The 13,829-nt window shown below is 33.6% G+C and overlaps 1 protein-coding gene, 1 long non-coding RNA gene and 1 other non-coding gene across 19 annotated transcripts in view; 1 reads left to right on the forward strand and 2 right to left on the reverse strand.

Annotated features, from left to right (window-relative positions):
• The window catches only part of LOC138188065 (uncharacterized), a 36,085-nt gene that overhangs the window by 14,078 nt on the left and 8,178 nt on the right, over positions 1 to 13,829 (reverse strand). The gene's annotated exons all lie outside the window — the stretch shown is intronic.
• Positions 495 to 687, reverse strand: LOC138188562 (U2 spliceosomal RNA). The gene has a single exon (XR_011175551.1). It is a non-coding gene; the product is annotated as a U2 spliceosomal RNA (small nuclear RNA).
• LOC138188064 (pro-resilin) overlaps positions 1,380 to 13,829 on the forward strand; it is a 31,249-nt gene continuing 18,799 nt past the window's right edge. For 2 of the 14 annotated variants that reach the window (XM_069129489.1, XM_069129490.1), the window contains exon 1: positions 3,981 to 4,514. The gene's annotated coding sequence lies outside the window, so the exon portion shown is untranslated. Of the gene's footprint in view, positions 1,697 to 2,063; positions 2,080 to 2,725; positions 2,959 to 3,277; positions 3,406 to 3,828; positions 4,515 to 5,920; positions 6,347 to 6,497; positions 7,568 to 7,709; positions 9,523 to 9,710; positions 11,402 to 13,829 lie in introns of those variants that run through there. The other 12 variants (XR_011175340.1, XR_011175341.1, XR_011175339.1 and 9 more) reach the window with 12 other exon arrangements.

Below are 13,829 nucleotides of genomic sequence, written 5' to 3' on the forward strand. Positions count from 1 at the left end.
AAATCACGGGAGATGAGCGCAAAAGAAAAGTAAATTCCAATAAAGTATATTCACCGAAATTCGAATAATTTAGCCTCATCATCACTCTTCATTATTTCAAATCGGTTAACGATGACCATAAATAAGATATAGCGAGAGTAAGCGAGAAATGTTTGTTACATTTATCCTTTTCTCTTCTTAAGAAGCTCAAGACAATATGTGTAAAATAAAATCACCTATTTCACAAATTACGATAATGAGATCCCATTTATTTATTGCAAACATTTATATAGTTAAATAAACTAAACACTAACGAGGACAAATTAATTCCAGTTTGATTAGTTGTGGTTTTTGCAAATATAAATATGACAACTTTTAAACATAGACAAGGCATTTTACAGGCACAAAAATTTCAGCTTGGAAATGTAGAAGATCAAAGATAGAAATAATAAATTGTCACAGTACTTAATAAATAAATTATCGCAATATTAAATATACTTTTTGCTTATAAATCAACAAATAGGGCCAATCCCAGCGGCACTGCAATGCCGGGCCGACCCGTGGCAGAGGAGGAGCGAGCCCCGCCGACTCCGCCGAATTCCAAAAATCAGACTAATATTCTGACTCCCCGATGGGGAGTGTATCAGATATTAAGCTGATAAGAACAGATACTACACTTTGATCTTAGCCATCAGGCCGAGAAGCGATAACTATTCTAGTTTTCTGTTTGTATTTAACGACTCTGTCCCTCAATCTCTCTAGTGAGAAAGTTTCATTGGAATGCACCGTCTAGCGGCGTGAATACGAACTTTCTTACTTCATTTATAGGACATAAATATAAATGTAAGTGCAAGGGGTTATATGAATAGATATTTTTACCTATTACAAACCAAACAGAAATTTGTTATATCTAAAAATTACGTAAATGCGATATTATTGTAAGCTGACAATTGAAAAATCAGAAAATTTGAGAATCTGGAAATCGTAAAATTTAAGAATTTGAAAAACTGAGAACTCCGAAGTTTGAATATTTTTGATGTTACCATGACAGAATTAAATTTTAATACACGGCTAATAATAAGTTCTTAGAAATCTTAGTAGATAGCGTTAGTGTATTACTTTTAGCGGTATGTATCATATGTAGTATAATTGAAATAAAATAAATTAACATGTGAGTTTCTACAATTGCAAGATACCATCGTTGTTGACTAAAGTCTGCAACTTATTATAGAAATCGAAATAAAAGATATCTGAAAAAATGTAGTTTAAGGAAAAAGTTTATTAAAAATCATTGAATATCCTAAAAAATAGACCGTAAGTAATAATAAAACTATGGATTTTTATTCATATTTTGCACTATCTCGATAGTTATAGCTATTGAATTATCGAGTTCTATTAAGTATTTAGTCTAAAAGGTGACAGGAAGATCTGTTCCCGATATCGTGGAGAGGTGTACTATACAAAAGAAATAGCGTTACCGGTACTGTTTCTACATCCGACATAGCGTGTGAAACCAGTCAGGCAAAGGGACCGATGCAACAAGAGCCTGGGAGTGCCTTTTTAATGTCACGGAAGGAGTTACCTTTAAGTATCGTCCGTGTCGAATCACATGATTCGTTAGATTGGGGGAGAGTCCGATAATGGGTGAATGGTTGAAGATGTCCATTGTTTTATTCTACATATCTCCTTTTCCCTTATGCCACTTTTCCAATCACAGGTACGCTGTACCATTTTTAATCATTCAAAATTGAAATGAATAACCTAGAAATCTACGTGACTAGCTTCGAAATTTATTTATTTTTAAATATTATATTCCCCTTAGTTTGATTATTTATTTAAAGTGACAAATTATTTATTAAAAGTGATAAATAATACTAAATGGAGATTTCATCGATATTTGCATAACCTTCAAGTCAATGGTGTGAGGAAATAAATAGCAGGGGTGCAAGGGTGATCATTGCCTCCACCCCTCAAAGCTATAGTAATTTTAGTATTACTTTTACACGGACATGGTTGTCCTTTAGTTAAGGCAATTATTACCACGTGCATGATAAAGATGCACTTGTAGCATGACAAGTAACAAACGTGATTTGCTACACGGTAGAATTTACTTTTATTACTGTAAAGAGTTTTATCGTCAATCAGCAATTAAGACACGATGGTTTTAAAGCTTGTTGTCTTCCTGTCTTGTAAATTTGTTTTCTTACAAAATTCAGAAGCTATTATTGTTACTATAATTCTTATTTTTCACTTCACTTTCAGATTATGCATATATGTACTACTTGATTCAAGCTTGGCTAAATCCTATTTACACTAAAGATAAAATTTAATAATTTGAAATAATTACTCATCATAACAATCGTATCGTTTTTATTTGAAATAAGTATGATATAGGAAAGAAGATTATATATCACTAGAAGCTAAAATTTAAATAAACATATATCGCTATAAGTAAAAATGTAGATATTTCAAATATTTCATTTAAATAATGCTCAAGCTTACTTTGATCATCTATTTAATTAAAAAAATCGTAAATAGATTAGATCCGAATAGTATCATGGATTTTTTGCATATTTTATAGACTGTTGGAGTATTATTAGGCTTGTATTATGTGTTATATCCAAAAATATTGAAATGTACGGATGATACGATAAATATTATTACTCGTGAATAGGTTAGGAAAGTTAATATCAAATTAAACATTAATTTGTCTCTGTATATTATTATTATACGTATGTATATGTACATTGTTACGAACTTGACTATTGTTTCTCATGAATTTTAATTATGTGAGGTTATGTAATGATCGTTGTTATTGAATAATGGCGTTATGCAGTCGTAGTATGATTAATTAGGATACATGATTTTTAATTAAGCGCGGCAAACGACAAACGACATTCCTCTTCCGTCGTTTGAAATACAGTGAGAATCCAGTGGCAACCGTTCCGACCTAATTTCACATAATTAAATGGTTATACGGTCCGTTGAGGTTTCATTAAGCTCGTGCGGCTAATTAACAAAACGCTGACATTTTTCAGCTGCGCTACGTCATCAAATCATTCAGCATTTCCACTTTCCATTTTAATGTTTTATTACTTCATTATCTATTATTGCACTTTTACTCTCTTGTAAAAGTTTTCTAATTTCAATATTCTCAGTTTCTAAATTTTTCCAACAGTTCTTTAATTTCATACTTTTCTTAAAAATTCCAATGCTCCTAATTTACAAACTTTTCTTAAAGTTTCAAAATATCCCTAATTTCATAATTTCCCTAATAGTTGTCCAATTATTTTCATAGGAATCCAAACGACTAAATAAAGGGGATGAATCCGATCCTGTTCGCTAACCTTCCTCGATGATGACCTTAGCCAACCGCTCATCATTCCACCAAGCACGTACTGCTCGACTGATTTGCATAAGACCAGAGTAAGTATTGAGCGAGCGCGAGGTCGAAGCAACATGTGCTTCGACAGATCGAGCTCTTGCTTTACGGCCATGATCCGGCTAATACACGTACACACCTCCTTCTATATTCTACTGTAAATTTTATTTGCATCTTAGGTACAAAGATCAAATTAGTCTTAGTTACTTTCAGGTATATATCCTGCCCCTCGCTATTTCTTCGTGAATGTTTCATCGATTCCTACCTATTGAAAGCTTCGACTGTTCCTTCAATATCCTTGACTGATCAAGCATTCTGTATTAATTAAATACTACTTGCGCTTTGGTAATTGCACCATTTCAATTTCCATTTAAAACATCAGGAGAATAATAGGAAGGAAAAGTGGATTATCTGTTAGGTTATATAATCTTTGTTTTCTTCTTCTTCAATAATATTTGGATAATCAGGTATTCTTGATTAATTAAGAAATTTGTCTTCTTTAACAACCATCGTGTACTTCATCTAATAGATCTCAACGAATATACATATTCTAGTTCTTTGTCATAAGACTATAGATATTTATGCACAGAATTATACAATGGAATTTAGAGAAAATAGTTTGCGTTTGTGCATTTTCCGTACTTCAGAAATGAATAAAGATATACATACTAATTTTAATACTCGGGTCATGAAAGAGAATTCTAAGGGTTTTCTTAATTATTCTTTATTTTAACTGCTTATTACTTCCTTATAACTGTTTATACTACCTTTCATTTATCGTTTCACAAAAGAGATGATTTCATTGTATGTAACTGAAATTCGGTTTGCAACTGACATTTGAAAAATTGCCACGAGTCATCAGATTGGCATAAGTAGAAGAAGAGAAAGCAGAGAGGGGGTTGAAAGGCAAAAACGCTTAGCGAGTCACGGTTCACAGCTATCGAAATTCGATTTCGTAACGTTTCTGTTTGGTATTGTGTTCCTTGATGCGAGATCAGCTGATTGCGATTTTAACGCGCGGGAGGCAATCAGATTTCAGCGAGACCTTTTCGAGTCGCGTACTGCAAAGACGATGAACAAGCCAAACATACGCCATTAGAACTTGTTATCTTGGCCAATTTGTTCACGAAACCAAGATCATTCGAACACATGGGTAAGAATTACGCAGTTGACCTAACCTCTCTTCCAATCATCTTATTACTGCTATAAAACTATTTGGTCGCAATTTTGTTCAGTCAAATGTTACAATGAATATTATGTGAAGGCCAAACATTTTTTTACATTTTTTAATCTCAATTTTCACCTCTTAACCCACAAGAGTTTAGATTACATGTTACTTTATTTTTCAATTTTTTTGCTATGGTAATTCTAGCTCAGTTTGTCATTGTTACTTATGATTTAATGGTTTCAATGGAGAATTACTAGTAATAACCTCTCAGAGTTCTCAGTTTACAATTATGAACAGTTTTCGCGTCTTAATTGCAATTTAATTCAAATGGTTCCATTTGAAGATCACATAGGAAAGACACGATAAGTCCAGCTTTGTTAATTTTACAATTTGCTTCATTTTAATTTATATTTTGCGTTTTACATATTACAATTACTTTTACATTGAATTAGTATAAAGCGAATTGGGCATTCTTTTGAAATTAAATGATTTTTTCTGCGCTGCTCTATTTTTGTTTATTTTTGATAATAACCTAAACTCTGAATGGGCAAAATTGTAATGAATGTTTCGTCATCTCAAAAACGCTTCAAAGCGAATACACATGAATATCAATGTGAAATTTGTTAGAAATCTTCGTGAATATAGAAATTCGAATTTCTAGATTTTTCGTGGTTCTTAAGAATGGTTAGGATTAATACGAATCGCGAATAGAATAGAATGGGCAGATACGTATCGCACGAGTATATATTCCGTTGCGAGAAAAAGTGTCAAGTTCGTGTGAAATTAGATAGTTTATTAGATACCACTCGATAAGGGAATACAATGCTTGAATACTCGACGGCGGGATACTCCAGCGAACTTCGCATAATGGCAGGATGTTTATGCTTCGCGCGAATCGTAAATTTAAGGGACGCGTGTACGATAAAGTTGCCAACTGAGTACTTTAACGGAAAACCATTAAAACAGTGTTTCCCAAACTCGTGTCTCCGCCACGTGATATGATATATTATTATGAATATAATTTTTAAAAAGATGAAACCTGGATCTTATGTTTGACATATTTTTACAAGTTTCATTAGTAATAATATGTGTGATTACTATTTGGATACGATACTTTGAATTATCTGAAAATTGTAGTAATAATAGTAATTGAAATTTCTCACATTAGTTACATAATTGGAAATTATTATGATACGACTTGGGGCATACTTAAATATAAATTTAACCTGACAATAAAAAGCACTGTGTTCAATAATTATAGTACTTCGTTAAAGAATTAATGTATTTAACAAATTTCTATGTAAACTATTATCACATGAAGTCTAAATTACTATACATGTAGTCATTATTGTATAATCATTCATCGTGAACTAATTGGATTTTAATGGCAGTTTTTGGCAGGTTTTTAATAGCAGATTTGATTAAAATGAATGACGCTTCAGTTGTGTAACAAGTTCCATACAACAATATCTATATAACTGAAGAGTGGAAACCAGTTGTTGAGAAGCACTGCATTAGAATAATACGCAACAGAAGAAACGAGGATTATCTCTGGATATTAGATCTTCTCAAACGAGACCTCATTAAGGCTACTTGTTTTGATGTTTGAGCTCATTAAACCCGATTCTCGATATGATTACCGCCATAAATCATTGTTATTGAGATTTCTATGCGTAGTTGGCGCAGGAAGTAAACGAAGAATCCGCCATCCGGTTGAAACGCATCTTCCTAACAAATTGATAAGCATATTCGCATCGTAATGTCTCTATCTTAAAGTAAGTTTACTCCAGATGATTAATTAGGTCAAGACAAATCAAGTACTTTCATTAATATGACATGGGTTACAAATTTTATGATATTTGCCCGATGGTTGAGAAATGCAATCTAATTTGAATGATTAATTAGGCCAACAATATAAAGAAAATGTTTTCATTAATGTAATTTACAAATTTATTTGTCATTTTTCAGTATTTGAAAAGTATAACTTAATTGAAACTGAGATAATTTCCATATGAGCCAAAGGAAAGCGATGGTCACCATGACTTCCTTATGGGATGGGATGCCCTTTAAAGTGGCCTTTGCTTCAACGGTGTTCCTCTACCTTCGATATTAGTACTCATTATCCACTTTTTTATCACCTACGATTACATGGTTCACCAGTGGACGATGGATGTTAAAACAGCGACGAATAATAAATTACTACTTCTCGTAATTTCATTTCATAGTACCAATATTCTCAACACCTTCCGCTAAATGCGTCTCGAAGATGCGTTACAGCACCTCCGTATAATTTGCCGGTCAATGCAAAACAAAAATTCTCTTCCTTTCTCACGGCGAAAGGTATTTTAATATAATAACTCCAGAGTATTTAATATGCTGTTTATATTCCACATTTTTTAACGTTTACTCTTCGTATTTTCTACTTCAACACTTTTGCAAACCTGTTCTAATGGCCTTTCAAGGATCACATATTAGTTGATACTATGTAATCCTAAAGTTGGGTTTATGAGATTATTAGGTAATAAAGTAAAGAGAAGAACTCTGAAGAAACATGAACTCTTTAATTTAGTTCTTGAAATTTTGTATTACAATTTGAATGATCTGAAGAACTTAAAAGTGTAATTTAAAAAGTCCCAAGATCAACACATTCTCTACTTATCGTCAGGATTACTGAAAGGTATGAGAGCCAAGAACTATGAGTAACTCTCAAAGAATTAAGTACATCTTAACTTTCTCATTGCATTAATTGTCTAATCTAAATATTTCAAGTCTCATATTACAACAAATAAAAAAAAACCCAATGTGAGATTTGTACAAATTTATAAAGAATTAAATTCTTCTAATCTGGAACTGTTTTGAGCTTCCTGCATGCATCAGGTATACAGTCCACATATTCCAAATCCCATATTCATTCAGAAACTGCAAAAAGATCCATATATAAATATAAATATTCAAAATATTTTTAAATAGTCATGTAATTAATTTAAGACTTGTACTCAAGTTACTGATAAATTACCATCACTCCTGGCAACAAAATGTGAAAACAGTATCAAAGGTCTGCAAACAAGTCTCATCCATAAAAGCCATATATACTGAAGCAAATAGCACTATAAAATAGTACAAAATCTAATGTATTTGGACCCAATTAATCAACATAAAAATCCTATAATAAATGATATGTCAATATTTCTCGTATATACAAATATTCCAAATGCCTTTAAGTAATTGTATAATTGTCTCAGTCTTGTGCTCAAGTCATAAGCACACCTGGAAACAAAATGATCCAGAAAGTGGGAATGGTTTTAACAAGTGGTTTTGGTATACAACATGTTGCATCACCTAAAAGGCCATGTAATCTGAAAGAAATAGCAACCAGGTCATAATCACGTCACAAATGAGAGTCATCAACGCCACTACAAATTATAAATTGCTGTTCGTTGGTACGTCGGTTCTCGAGCCTCTTTGAACCACGTCAGTAAATCAACTATAACTTCCCCTCGCCGCGCGTAGGCGTGATTTTTATGCTACCACAAGAGGCATATTTCTTTGGACGATGCAGAACAGTGTTAAAAGTAACGGGACTGAAGGCGGTACATCTTGTTCGATGTAATTGCTCCATCGCACTCGATCAGGTTGCAAATCAATAGAATCGATCGGACTGGTGGTGTTCCGTACGTCGACGGCGAAATCAGGATCTTGGACAGGTTATGGACACGTTGGAAGTCTGCATGATCTCCCACGTGTCATATAACAATGTTAATTAAGAATCACGACGCACATAAATACGCACAGAATTGTATGGTAATGGAAGTGAAGCAACATGACATAAGGCTAAAGAAAAGTCTGTTTTTAAGTCATATAGAAAATATAATAAATTATATAACATTATTGTCAACATTTTATAGAAGATTATTTACAGCGTTTTAAAGCTCTATAGATATTACGATTAATTATCAAAAAGACCATGTTACTGTATCTGAAGAAATGTGATAACACTTGGAAGAAACTTAGATAATAAAGATAATGTATACCGCTTTTTTACTATTAAATATATTATTAAATCTCCTTTCAGGTGTCATAAAAAGAATTCTGCAATATGTACGTATAATATAATAATATAGCTAGATTAATATTACCATTAATCAGTGCTGCAAAATCAACAATACTACTGGTCATCAGCTCTCTGGAGGATTTGCCAATATTTGTACCAACTACTGAAGCACTGTAGAAACGATTAATCGAGAGGCTATCGATCCTGGTTTCTTCTCTTCCCAGCGTATAAAGTTTTCGTAATCACGACCGGCGCTGTGCCAATGTACGTATCGTTAACAGGATCTATCATTGAATCTTGGTCTTAGAGCGAGAGCAGAAAGGCTGAAAAACGAAATGGCATAATTTACAGGCCAACAATGAGATTATAACCGGTATACCGTGACGGATATGCCGCGTATGAAAGCCGAATGAAAAATATCAAATTGTTCCCATCGCTTTGTAAACGGATGAAAAAGGGCCGGAACAAAGAACGCCGACAAGACATCCGGCGAATTTCGATGAGATATCTGCTATTAATATACCATTCGGTCCCATCAGTGATAACTCGATGTATTGCAAAACTATGGTGTCTCAAAAAGGCTACATCTTCTATTACTGTGTTACTACTCCTTATATGACAATAGAAGTGAAGCAACGCGACTTTGTACATGTACAAAAACTGTATTAGGTGTAGTCTGGATGACCACACTTTCTAAGGGTCACATCTTAAAGCTTAACTTTAAAACATAACTTGAGCTCATACTGATGTCGCACCTAGGACCTGCAAAAGTATGAATGCAACCCTGAATAAGTCCAATAGACAAAATTCATCTAACTTTATGTGAATTCTTATATTAAGAAAAATTTAGAATTTGATTAATCAGATAATAAGACCAAAAGAAATAACAATGAATATACAATTTTAAATTAAATTTTGAAACCGGCCATTTGACCAGGCCTGGTAAGGTTAATGTTAAAGTTAATTCTACAAATTGGGGAATATAGCAATATCATTAGAATAACGAGGTGCAATGTTGCAAACCGACATCAAATTAAATTTCGCGCCGATTCATTATCGTACAGCATTGCGCTATAGGATAAAAACCAGATGGCGTCAAACATAACCATGAAATGATTTATGTTTTGCAGTGGATCAAAGGGCAGACGTATTTTCTGTGGAATCAATTAAGCGTCATAACATCATTAAGGCTCAGGAGCACAGTACAAAACCGTAGAAAGTCAGTCAATTAATTATCGTCTGTACCATCTTCATTTATAATTACACAACTTTTAAACAGTGTGCGTTCCGCGTCATTACGTTTCAAGGGTTACAGTAATCACGATTGCACAATTGGAAGATCGAGAACAATTTCTTTTTTGTATTTCCCTTTTCAAAAGTTGCGTTGGAATAACGAAATCACTGAAGCACCAAACCAATATTGTCAGGATGGTTTAAAAGGAACTTTTTACTCGCTATATTAGGATGTTTTGTAATCAGTGATTACTAATCACACATGCTTCTTTCATGTAATTATAAATAATGACAGACGTGCCTAATGTAACTAGATGTTTAAATTACCAGGGGTTGAGGGAAGAACCCTTGGCCCACTTTCAGTAATCATAAAAAGGAGAAAGTCATTGTGAAATATTCGCGACGCTATGAGATCTTTTAACACCTGTTACAGAAGAAGAGCATTTATACTTGTGCAACAAGGAAAGATCACTTGACTGTACTAATTTTAGAACTTCTTTAAAGGAAGTTACGGAATATCTGTGGATATATTTAAGTGGTTAAGTCAGGTTCCCTGTAGAAGATTCTATTTCTTCAAAGAAGGTTTCTGTTTGAATCTTTTCAGACTGCATACATATAGGTTACCTACTCTATTTTAGAAATTAGAGTGCTTTTGTTATTTGTAATATCTAGAATGACTTTATACTAAAAAGATTTCAAAATATTATATTTGAAAGTTAAAAATTTGTTGATCAGATTTAATCAGTAGAATGGATAAATGTCAGTTTGTTTCTTTTTATTGATGCCACTGTGTACAACTTATTATAGCTCCGAGCGAAGATGAAACCACATTCCTCGCGCCACTTCATAAGAATAAAAGAACGTCTAATTGTCCCATTCGGTTGACGTCTCCAATCGTCTTAGCTACCACTTTACCGAGTTGGAATTGTATGGTAATCACGTTCAAAATAGCGCGACGTTCGTTCTTCCCGACTACGGAGGATCAATTTCAAGCGATGAAAAACCATAGCACGTTGTTGTCCTTTCGCGATCACTAAGGAGATCTGAGGTAAGCTTAATACTAATTATTTCACTTCCATTGTATGAGATGTTCTAGAATCGTGAGATACTGAGCGCAAGGAAGATTCTTCATTTTTTTAAATATCCTATACACACCGTAATTAAACTATAATTAGTATCATTGAGTTACAAATAATTCACAACCAATTCTGGATGCGGTTGCTATAATATTTGAATTTTTATCTATGATCTACTGGAATCAGTTGTAAGTACTTTTTTTTTTAATATTCAATATTGAGTAAAATCTTGTTAGTATTCAGTAAATTAATGAAATGTGGAGAAGATAAATTTTCAATTTGTAAAAGAAGGAAATATTTTAAGTAAAGAGGAATTACAAAAATGTCCCAAATGGCACCATAATCTGAGATTGTAGGATTGAAAGTTCCTGTTTCCCTTAACTTAACCCCGTTCGGTTCCACGACCTCTTTTCTGGTGGAAACTAAAGGGTTAACACAGTTGACTATTATCCAACGAAGAAAACGTTCTTTCACGCGAGGTCAGAGAAGAAAAGGAGGCGGTAAAGATCAAGGTTCGTTGAATTAGATTCCATCTGATTTCGAAGTGCGTGACATTAACACCTCGCTTCTGGATCGAGCGCGATGCTCTCCTCAATGGATGCCAGCATTCTTCTCTTCTTCTCTTCTTCTCTTCTTCTCTTCTTCTCTCCTCGACGGCCGTCTTCTGCCCCGTTGTCCTTCCCTCTCCTTCGCAGCACATTGTGTTCAAGACATTCGTGACATTTCATCCTCCTCGATCTTAAAGTCTATGCTCCGAGATAGTTCTTCGTAGGTTACGTGAACCGCTCTGCCTTGATACCCACCAGACTCTGCAACTGTGCCTGCTGCTCAACAATGGAACCCCTGGAAAAGTGTTTGATTAGATTCAATTTCACTGATTCCCTTTTCAGTTTAGATGGAACAAATAGAAAAAAACTGACCAGTCTTTGAAACTCTACCTACTTAACAATTGAAGCATTTCCCTGGTAAAATTGTTTAATTAGCTTCGATCGTATTGATACCCTTCATGAGATTAGATGGAACAAACAGAAGAAAACTGTTGATTATACTAGTTGCTTGTGATGTAATTGGATCGTAGAGCAGCATTCAAATCTAAGTACAGTGTAAATGAATTATTTCATTGCTCTTTAACATCTATATAACCGCTCAAGTTACGTTTGCAGACATAGGTCCACGTTTGATAATTTTCTAACCAGAATTCTTCGATGCCCCACAAAAATGTATGTTAAGTTACCTAATTTTTAATAATATTGATAATTAATGTTTATATGACATTTATTCTTTTCAATTTACAGTTCTGAAGAAGTTTACGTCTTAATTGTAAAGTATATCATTGATGGTGTATAGTTTCTCTGCGATGGCCATTATCAATCGTGCAGGGCAGTGAAATTCAATGTTTAATAAATCTGACCGCAGACAGGGAATGTTGAACACTCGTTCCCGTATTCAGTTTCATCTCTGTCTCGCATAAATTGTCGCGTGTCTGCGCGCGGTTCGACCATAAATCCACGGATGCTGGCTGACATGCGTCTTCGCTTGTGTCGTAAAGCAATTAAAGTGACGAGGATGATGCTACGACGCGTGATGCATCCGCGAGCGCCGATTTTACAAACTTGGAAATGTCGGTGAGATTATTTCAACGACGGATAACCGGTATACAGTAACTGACAAAATTCACGCTTAGAAAAATATATATATGTTACTCCACATTTGCTCTCTATATTTTGTTATGAGGTTTGAGATTTTGGTAAAAGTATGTCATCATTTTTGCTCTTTCTAACTTCTTGTAGAAGCAGTATTGTTTATAACATAATAGTACAAACTTAATTTCAACCATTAATCATAGCTGACCAGTTTTCAACTTTTATTTATGAAGAAACTAAAGAAACGGTCCAAAACTATTAGATTGTCCATCAGCATTTCTTGTTATTTACTTTGCTACATGATTTTAGTCATAAACCTGGGGAATAGTGAGGAAGCTAGTTAATTTATATGTAGGTAAAAGATTGATTGATTGTTACAAAGGAAAGTAACAAATAGTAATAAAAACAGCGGTTTAAAAATAAGAAAGAGAAAATCATTGCATAATAAGTTAGGTCATATTTTACTCTCATTGTTTTGTATTATGAGAGACTCGTTAAATGCGAGAAACATGTGCATATGTAAAAAATGGTCATTTCATAAATTGCTTGATCGTATAAACGGCAATCACCGTTCAAACCTTATGCAATCAAGGATTTGATGGACCAAAGAGTATCTTAAGGCCGTGGAATTGCCGAATTCTTTCACCATAATCATCCTTCCTTTACAAATCTTCTGTACAAATTTCTTAGCACATATTTTTGTATACAGGCTGTCAAAGCATAAACCTATACAAATGTAAAAATTTATAATGAATACCTAGTTCATTGACAAGTGAAGTTACCCACATGCTAAGTTAATTTCAAAAGATGTAAACTATATTGAAAATTACACAAACTGACTAAAAGGAAATAATAAATAAAATGTGGCAACCTCAAAAATGGGTTAAATTCTAAAATCTGTTTTAACACCTTGTATTAAATATTTTCATTTTTACATAAGGCGTAGAAAGTCTGTTGGAAATTATACTAAAAGCTTGATGAAAAGTATGGCCAGCAAAGAGGTCAAGCATTCTTTATAAGAAAAATGTATTTACTTCCTCCGTGGCCTTCTGAAGAAAAGGGGGAAGAAAAAGAAATGTTATAGCAGAGGAGAGTGAACTTAAAAAGAAAACAGGCACTAAAGTCATTTAATTACCCTGAAAAAAGACTGATTAACGATAACCCAGAGGACTATAATAGCATTCCTCTGTTAACCTCTTTTATGAGAATAAACAAAGAGGCCGATGCGCGGTTGCACCGTGGTGTGCTTAAAGTTTAAGGCGAAGTAAAAGTTCAACGCGACGTCGTTTTATTAACG

The sequence above is a fragment of the Bombus flavifrons genome, chromosome 16, assembly GCF_040668555.2.
Source record: "Bombus flavifrons isolate JBK064 chromosome 16, iyBomFlav1_principal, whole genome shotgun sequence".
NCBI classification, from domain to species: Eukaryota; Metazoa; Arthropoda; class Insecta; order Hymenoptera; family Apidae; genus Bombus; species Bombus flavifrons.